Source organism: Penaeus monodon, chromosome 8 (genome assembly GCF_015228065.2).
Source record: "Penaeus monodon isolate SGIC_2016 chromosome 8, NSTDA_Pmon_1, whole genome shotgun sequence".
NCBI classification, from domain to species: domain Eukaryota; kingdom Metazoa; phylum Arthropoda; class Malacostraca; order Decapoda; family Penaeidae; genus Penaeus; species Penaeus monodon.
The window spans coordinates 49,379,495-49,389,494 of NC_051393.1; the positions used below are offsets into that span (position 1 = coordinate 49,379,495).

The following is a 10,000-nucleotide window of genomic DNA, read 5'->3' on the forward strand; positions in this document are numbered from 1 at the left end:
TATAATTTAATACATAAAAAAATATATTCATAATATAATACTATATAATAAATAATATACATATCATATATAATTACATATATATTAAATATACATTAATATAAAAATACATTATTTATATAATAAATAATAAAAGTATATATATATTATAATATATATAAATAATATATATAATATATTACATAATATAAATATACATATAATATAATTATATACAATATATATTATATATAAAATACAAATATATATAAATATAAAATACAATATAAATAATATAATAAATATATATACATAGATATACATATACATATATATACATAGATATAGATATACATATATATACATAGATATACATATACATATATATACATAAATATATATATAAATATATATAAAATATATATAAAATTATAATATATATATATAATAATATATAAAAATATATTATAAATATATATATTAAATATATAATATATAATATATATATATATATATAATATATATATATATATATATAATAATATATATCATATATATTAATATATATATATACATATATATATAATATATATATATATACATATATATAAATATATATATACATATAATAAATATATATGCATATATATAAATATATATGCATATATATAAATATATATACATATATATAAATATATATACATAAATAAATATATATACATAAATAAATATATATACATACACAAATATATATATAAATACATATTGTATATATACATATAAAAATAAATATATATGTATATATACCATACATATACACTAAGTATGTATATATACACATATATGGGTGTGTACTTGTTTGTGCAGGTGTACACACATGTATATATATACATATTTATATACATATATATTATATACATGTATATTATATACATATATGTATACAAGTATATATGTATATGTAGGAATATGTGTGTATATGTGTATGTGTATGTATATGTGTATATACATATGTATCCCTATATCTATATCTGTATATATTAATTATATACATTATATGTATATGTATGTATATATTATATATATATATATATATATATATATATATATATATATATATATATATATATATATATATACGTGTGTGTGTGTGTGTGTGTGTGTGTGTGTGTGTGTGTGTGTGTGTGTGTGTGTGTGTGTGTGTGTGTGTGTGTGTACTTATGTATGTGTATGTATATGTATATGTATATGTATATGTATATGTATATGTATATGTGTGTGTGTGTGTACAAGTATGTATACGTATATGTATGTATATGTATATGTATGTTTATATATATATATACTATATAAACCTTCATCTAAACGTATATAAGTTTTCCTGAAAATGGCCAACCCCTCTGAACCTTGGAAGATGCTCATTTCCACGTTGCACTCTCTTGCCTGCTGGACCTCACCCACCATCCTCCTCCTCCCCTCCTTCACTTGAGTAGATTCCAAGATGAATTACAAATTTATCTGATCTCTTGTGGTCTGTCCCTTCAGTACTCCATAAGAACACCAATAACAACACATAGTCTGCTAATGACAAAAGAAATTAGGGAAAAAACTAAAACGTCAGGTTTTTTTTTCTTTTTTTTTCTTTTTTTTTGCAAGAAGTTTGCCAAAACTAGGAAAACCTTGCAAAAGTAACCTCTAGATTGGAAAATAAAATAAAAATCTTCAGATCATGTTGGTTGAGGATTTTCCCTATATGTTAGGTCCTATATATCACATATGAACTCATGAACTTCTCAATGATATTTCTTTTACAAGATCATGAAAGAAAAGGTTTTAATTCAATAAAAGAAAAGTGAATATTATGTATGTATTCATCAATGTGACTCCAACTTACCTTTCAAAATAAATTTAGAAACCACCTGACAACAGAGCTAGCTATAAATAATAGCATGTATTTAATATCCTGACTAACGTGATATAATTACTTACCTCCAACGAGAAAAAAAACAATAAGCACCGTACAGCTCTCGGCCAAGTCCTAATGACACGTAATCACATACCACCCAAACACTCGTCTAATCTACAGTATTAACCCAAGCAGATGTAGGTTCTTAGCAAGATTCCAGCCGCAATTTTCCTCCAATTAATTGGATATCTACCATCCATATCTGGAAAAATACATAATTATCTTTGCCTGCTTCTCTGTCAATCTAAAAATTGTTTAATAATGTTATAATTCTTTTATAAAAAGTAGTACAAAAGTATCAGGAAAGAAATCTATAGCTGGAGAAACATTCCTAGAAAGAATTTTCAGAAAACTTTCTTGTCTCATCAAAATTATTCAACATTCATAAAGTTTAATAATCAATTCAGGATATCATATACATCAATCTTTGAACTTCAAAACAAAAAACTAAGGTTTGCAATTACTAAGTTTTAAACATATAATTGTGACACTATCTTCTGTCTTTTCTCTTTCATCTAATTCTAGTATTGATATACTTGTTCACTCTTGAATAGTATGTGTGCAATACCTGTAAAGCATTTATTACTTTATTTTATTAAACTGTAAGATCTCTCACCTATGACATTCTTAAGTCTACATACAGTACCACAGGCCCCTTTATATTGTATATTTGCCTATACTATTCTTATTTCGTATGGAAGTAAATATTTGTTTTCAGCAACGTTTCTTGTATTTCACAAAACAAATGCTCAATTAAATGTACTTTTAAAAATGTTTACTCAAGACGTATCACTATATACAGCAAAATAAATATACAGATTTGACTTTTGTTCAGTTGCATAAGCCTACTCTAATTTGAATATATATCTAAGCAGCATCAGATACAAATATTACTGTAATGTCTACAGGTACCCAAAGCAAAACCATGTTAACCCAATGATACCAGGAGTGCATATATACATGGAGTGTCCACTGTTGCTTGGTTAATTTTCTTGACACAGAGAGACGACTTCCAATTCTTTTATCACCCAGGCATTAATTGCTTGGTCAACTTGATCTCATCTGCTTATCCCATTCACTGGATTTTCAGGAAAAAATAATTTATTGCTATTCTTATTATTCATGAGGTTACGCCAATATTGCTAATGATGATAATGATAATGATAATATTAACCCAATGCCACCAAGTGGTTTCCCGATATAAAAGCCCTCTCCCGGGTTGTATTTATATTGGTGCGGACCCCGCTGCCAGGGGATTGTGCTCTCACCATAGCATGTACAGCATGACCATACATGCCCCAGAAAAACGTGACTGGCACACCATGTTATTTATGCACATGCCACCCGGATTATAGTCCAGGCATGCCATGGCATGTATGTACATGCCACCCAGCAGCAACGGGCTAATAATGATTAATAATTAATTAATTAGTTAATAATAATAATAATAATAATAAAGAAAATTCAAGGAATGGGGTTAAAAAGGTGAAAACAGGTAACCCAAGTAATTGATGTACAAGTAACTAAGCACTTGTGAAGCCTTATATGTGTAAGAAAAAAATTAATAACAAAACAACAGCAAACAGTATATCTACCAAGCACTACTGGATTACTGATGTTGCAACAGCTATGTAAATTGAATTCTCAATTTTTTTCAAAATACAAAACATCCTCACAATTATATCCTGAATCTGTAAACCAGAATCTATGGATCAGTCATTGTGTAGTATGTGAAATTCAATGAAGAAAATGAAACAAGACATTTTCTTTGACTGCTTCATAAAACCTAATATGATCTTCAACAGCTCTCATGAAAAAGCTTGAGAATTTAGGTCACTATTCTAATCTGTATCCTCAACCATTAAAAATATACATCAAAACGTTTCAGCATTCAGTTCCATTATCTCATGCAAATAAAATAAAATAAATCACTTAGACTACTCATGATTTGATGATTTACTCATTAAACAATTATATTTTTTTATAAGAAATAATAGCAGAAACTAAAGCAGTAGTGTCCACAGCGAATAACTTAAAAACTGAAGTGGATCCATTTCAAATTTACTGTCAGTTTATCGTCTCCTTTACTACTGTACCTCTTTCAATTTGTGAAAAATAATTAAAAGAGAGGAAGTATCAAGGCAATGCTAACAACAGAACCTTTTCTGCATCTGTGTTAAACCTAATGCCACTGGAAACACGTAACGTTCACTGTATCGTTGCCTTGCCTACGGTAATTTTCTTTTTCCTTGATTATTCCAGAAAATGTATCTTTTTTTCTAATGCTATTAATAATGATGCTGTCATTATCATCTTCCACATTATAAATATTAATGTATTACTTCAAATGTTAATAGTCATTTGAAATAAAAAACAGTATTTCTGAAAATCAAGGAAAAGGTAAATAGGTGAGTAGTATTAGTAATTGACTCCATGATGACTAAGCACTTATGGAGCCATCTGGGTGTAAAACAATAACTTAAGCCTGTATGTATCTACCATCCCAAGTGGCATTAGCTTAATTTGCTTATATTCCAAGTAAAAAAGCAAAGACAAGCTTTTTAGCATTCTTCAAAACTTAAGTCAGGCAGTAAGTGTTAGAGTAAAATTTATTCTTGACTTATGAACTTATGGTGCATCGGAACAGACTAAATAATGGAACGGACTAAAAAAAGGAACAGCTTAAATAATGCTGCATCCAGTAGCCGTAATGCACTTCACGATAGTTTTCTTGAAGGAAAATTAAAGGTACATTACAACAACCAAAATCCATGCCATATAGTAGACTGTATGCTTGATGTCATGAATATCAAATAAAGATACATAGAGGCACAGACAGGTAGATATATTGACAGATATAACTAGATATTTTACTTTGCTTTCTAATTATCCAAATATGTATCCAAAACTATGCAATGTACATATGTAGGAATATATATTCCTTTCTACTTTTTTTTCCTTATAAGTAGAAACAGTGGGGGTTATATGGGTTTGTGTGGATCTTTCTGTATGTGGTTGTTTGTGTAGGTGTGGGTGTATTTGTATCTGTGTGTTCGCTGAGTTTGCATGTACACATACATGCTCACATTTACACTCACAATCACACTCACTCGCTTGTTAACCCAGTGGGACCAGGTTTCAGAAATCTCTGTCATAAACTCTGGTGATTTCTGGTAATGTCCAGACCCTGGGCGCGGGAGTCCACTAAATGTAGCTGAACTTCCCACTCCATTTGCTCTGGCACGCTTATAGCCATACCCCGCAGACCAAGCAGTTTGTATGACAGTTGTACACATGACCTATCAGGAAGGGATTAAACATATATAATTGTATAAATACATATATTTTATACATAGATTACATACATACATAACATATATTCATTACATACATACATGCATCACATACATAACATACATACGTTACATACATACATACATACAGCTATATAGCACTAGAGATGTATTCATCAAATGCCATGATCAAATCATCAAAAACGAGCTGCTTTGCATTTACAGACTTGAAGACGCAGCAATATGAATAGTAATTAAATTGTTCAAATTATCAATGAAATGCACCTGGTATATTGTGATGGGTTTGATTTTTCATTTTCATCCTTATCTCAACCAGTCATACATTAATTTGTACAACACTTGCATATACTTACACACAAATACATACATGTAAGTGTGACTATGTGTATTAGTGTACGAGATTGAATAGAAAGACAAGTGTGTTTATTAAAATATAAACATGAGTATTAGAATGAGTACTTGTAATTCTTTTTGTGCATGTGTGGTTGTACACATGTGTGCGTCAATGCCTCTGATTTGTGTGTTTGAGCAGCAAAACCTCAATGAAAGACAGTTATCTCAGTGATACCAGAAACAGTTAACCTTGTGATATTTTGTAAACAGACATGCAAAATCACAACTCTGGGAAACATTTAAGAATTTAATAAATACTTTGCACATGCATAGCAAAAAATATTCATTACTAAAAGCGCTATTTACTCGTATTTTATTTCAATTTTCTTATGAAGCATTTTCAAAGTAGGTATCAAATGCAACAATATTTTTAGACGCTTTGATCTTGAACAGCTGAACTTGACAGAAACATTTTTAAGCACACTTTTTTTTTTTTTTTTTTCCAGAAAATTTGGATTTAATTTCTCCTAAGAAATTTCTTTCTGGAAATCAGAAGTCAACTAACCCATTTCCTAGAGAAATGCCATCAAGGATATCTGAACTTGACAAAAATCATTTGCTAACATAATTCCTTTGGATCATTTGAATATAACAATATCATGTCCTTGTATACTTCTTTCTGAACATTTAACCATGACAAAATCATTACAAATCCTACCATGGTATTCAGACTTGAAAAAAAAAAATAGTTCCTTATGAACTTTGAAACTTTTAAATCATTTTGAACATTTCAATTTCAAACAAATCATTTACACGTTACTGGTCTGTCTGTGGCTAACAGTTACAACTAGCATGCACATATCTGCCAGGAATATCATTAACAAAACTACTCTCGGTGGTAGTTGTAGTTATAGCAGATGCACATACACAATAATCTGTCACCTATAGAAGAACTGTAAACCCAATAAAACTAGGTTGTGCTGGCAATATATCAGTGTACCATTTTCTAAGTATTGTGAAATTTAACTGAAAGAAGTGTATCTACAATCACTTGCGCAGTGTTAGGTTTTCAAACTAGCTTATTTTATGAAATCACACAGCTTCATGAAGGGAAGTGCTAATGAACACCGGATCTGTCTGAACAAGATTTTAAGATCTCAATTTTCTTTTCCATGTTATCTTGTATTATTACTGTTCAGTCTAAAGTTAAGACTTCAGTCATTATTACATACTTATGGGAACTTTACAGCATTTCATGTTTTTTATGCATCTCTCTACCTCTACCTATCTAAATGCAAACTGATTTGTGTAAGAGAGAGAGAGAGAGAGAAGAGAGTGGGTATAAGAGTGAGTGAGTGAGTGAGTGAGAGAGAGAGAGAGAGAGAGAGAGAGAGAGAGAGAGAGAGAGAGAGAGAGAGAGAGAGAGAGAGAGAGAGAGAGAGAGAGAGAGAGAGAGAGAGTGAGCAAGAGAGAGAGAGAGAGTGAGCAAGAGAGAGAGATAGTGAGCAAGAGAAAGAGAGTTAGTGGGTGAGAGAGTAAGTGTGAGAGTGAGAGTAAGAATAAGAGGAAGAGTGATTGTGTGTGTGTGTGAGTGTGTGTAAGAGTGAGAGTGAGAGTGAGAGTGAGAGTGAGAGTGAGAGTGTGTGTGAGTGTGAGTGAGTGAAAGAGAGTGAGTGTGAAAGTGAGTGAGAGTGAGAGCAAGTGTATTTATGTATTTATTTATATATTTGTTTTCATATGATTATATGTTACTGACTGCATTAATTGAGGACATTTATAAAAAATAACTCATAATCAGCAATGACTTGATTCAAATAATATCAATACTATTTCTGGGGTTATGAAAGTGAAAATCTTCTGGGTTTTAGCAGGTTATAAAAAGAAAAAAAAAAAAAAGAAAAAAAAAACAAGTACAAATACTTATATAAATCAACAGGATATAGAGAAATTTTGGGTGCCAGGACTGACCACAAGAATGCAGCCCTGAGTGTGCCACTCCCCCCGCACGCTTGGGCATGGGCGTGGCTGCTGTGCTCGGTGCCCTGAGCAGAAGTCCCCTTCCCCCAATACCTACCTTAATGTCATTACAAGGTTACGTTCAAACCTAAGGACACTCACAGCAGTTCTCGACCTCCTCCAGAAACTCAGGCCCAAACAGAACTAAATTTCACAAGCAATATCTTCTCGTGGACACTCTGCATCCTACACTCTCATCAACAACCACAAAGGAGGAGGTCTCCGAGATCTGGCAGCTCCCAAACATACTTTCCTGGAAGACCATCCATCTTTACTCTCACAAACCTGCTGTCATTATACATCATATAAGGGATTTTCTCAATTCAAAATAAAAACCAATTCTTCTTGATTTGACTTACATACAATTTTTTTTTTTTTTTTAAAGGGCTTGTAACTGATACAGTAACAAAAAGAGAAAAAAAAGAAATCTGACATCTACTACGTACGTCCAGTAATATTTGGCAAAAGCATTATGGGAATCAATGTGATGAATTCTTTGAACATTATAAAAAAAAAAAATCATAATAATAATAAAAAATAAAAGTGTAATTCTAAATATGAAAAATAAAAAAATAAAAAAAAATTTAAATGAAAATTCACATTTTATGCTTTATACAGATAAACAATTGGGCATCTCAGCTATAGCATTTTCAAAAGTTCTCTTTGCTTGAACTAGACCTGTAATAGCAAAGCTTGGCAAAAACATTTCAAAAGAGAGCAAAAGCATAGGCAAGTTTCTTGTGTCTATCTATATCAGTTAAATTTATATGCAAAGTCTGAAAAAGGGATCTTACATTAATTTCCATCAATTCTGCAAACTATTAAGGTTACTTATCAGCAAACAGCTGTTTCACATAGCAACAGTATAGAAGACTCCTATATTACACTAACGGCGGGACTATTCTTCCTCGAGGTCATTATCATAATAGGAATTCTGTCATTAGTTACTGAATAATTTCATCAAATCATGTCAAGGCAAACAATATACTATTCTAGAATATACTACAATATAACAGTAAAATGCAAAATAAGCAAATAAACAACAGAGAAATTGGAAATAAGAGAGAGGGAAGACAGGAGAAAGGAGAATGGAGAAAGGAGAGAAGAGAGAGGAGAGAGGAGAGCAGAGAAACAATAGTAATAGTAATAATAATAATAGTAATAGTAATAATAGTAATAATAATAATAATAATAATAATAATAATAATAATAATAATAATAATAACAATAACTTTTTAATAACAATAATAATAATAAATAATAATAATAATAATAATAATAACAATAATAATAATAATAATAATAAAAATTTAAAAAAATAATAAAATTAATAAAATTAATAAAATTAATAATAATAATAATAATAATAATAATAATAATAATAATAATAATAATAATAATAATAATAATAACAACAGCAACAACAATAACAATAACAAAATAATAACAATAAAAACAATATAAAGCAAAAACAATAATAATACTAATAAAAACTATAATGACTATAGTAACAATAATAACAATGATAATAACAATAATAATGATAATAATAATAACAATAATGATAATAATAATAATAACTATTATAATGATAACAATAATAACAATAATGATAATAAAAACTATAATTAGAATAACAATAATGATGATAATGATGATATTAATGATTGATGATTGACGATGATGATGATGATGATGACGACGATAACAATTGATGATGATGATTGATGATTGATGATAATAATGATAATAATGATGATTGATAATACTGATTATTAATGATATAATAATAACAAATTACAACAATTACAATAATAATGAAAAAGTAATGATGATAACAATAACAAAGCAATGATAATTATAATAAACCAAGTAATGATATTCACAACAACAAAGTAATGAAAATAATAATAATATAAAAGGATCAACAATAACTATAAACAATTAAAACTAAAAACAGTAAAATATCAGTAGAAAGAAGAGAAAGGAAAAGGCCTAAACAGAACTCAATAAATAATCTGCTACTTCTACACTATCAACCTTTGCACTGGAATCTTAATACTAATTACAAGAAGAAAATAAAAAAATAAAAAACACCTAGTAAAAACTAGTAGGGTTCCTTCACTTTTCTAAATATCTTAGGAGTGTGGTGCTAAGCAAACTGGTGTACCAACATGCACAAGTTTTACCAAAATTAAACTGTGACCCAAAGATAAAGAGGCGTTCAGGACGACTGATTTTCTCTCTGTGAGAATTTGGAAGTGACATTCCTCAGGTTCTAATTACTACTTTTAATCTTCTAGTTCTACAACTGATATGACTACTAGTACTTAAAAAATAGAGGAGCCATGAGGTCATACTGTAATATATTTTGCAATAACTGTAATTTTAC

At 29.3% G+C, this 10,000-nt stretch overlaps 1 protein-coding gene across 9 annotated transcripts in view; it reads right to left on the reverse strand.

Annotated features, from left to right (window-relative positions):
- Positions 1 to 10,000, reverse strand: part of LOC119576407 (serine/arginine-rich splicing factor 4-like) — a 39,318-nt gene that overhangs the window by 16,063 nt on the left and 13,255 nt on the right. For 2 of the 9 annotated variants that reach the window (XR_005229062.1, XR_005229061.1), the window contains one exon: positions 7,711 to 7,861. The exons of 4 other annotated variants lie outside the window; for them this stretch is intronic. The gene's annotated coding sequence lies outside the window, so the exon portion shown is untranslated. Of the gene's footprint in view, positions 1 to 1,385; positions 2,148 to 7,710; positions 7,862 to 10,000 lie in introns of those variants that run through there. 3 more of the 9 variants (XR_005229059.1, XR_005229057.1, XR_005229060.1) reach the window with 3 other exon arrangements.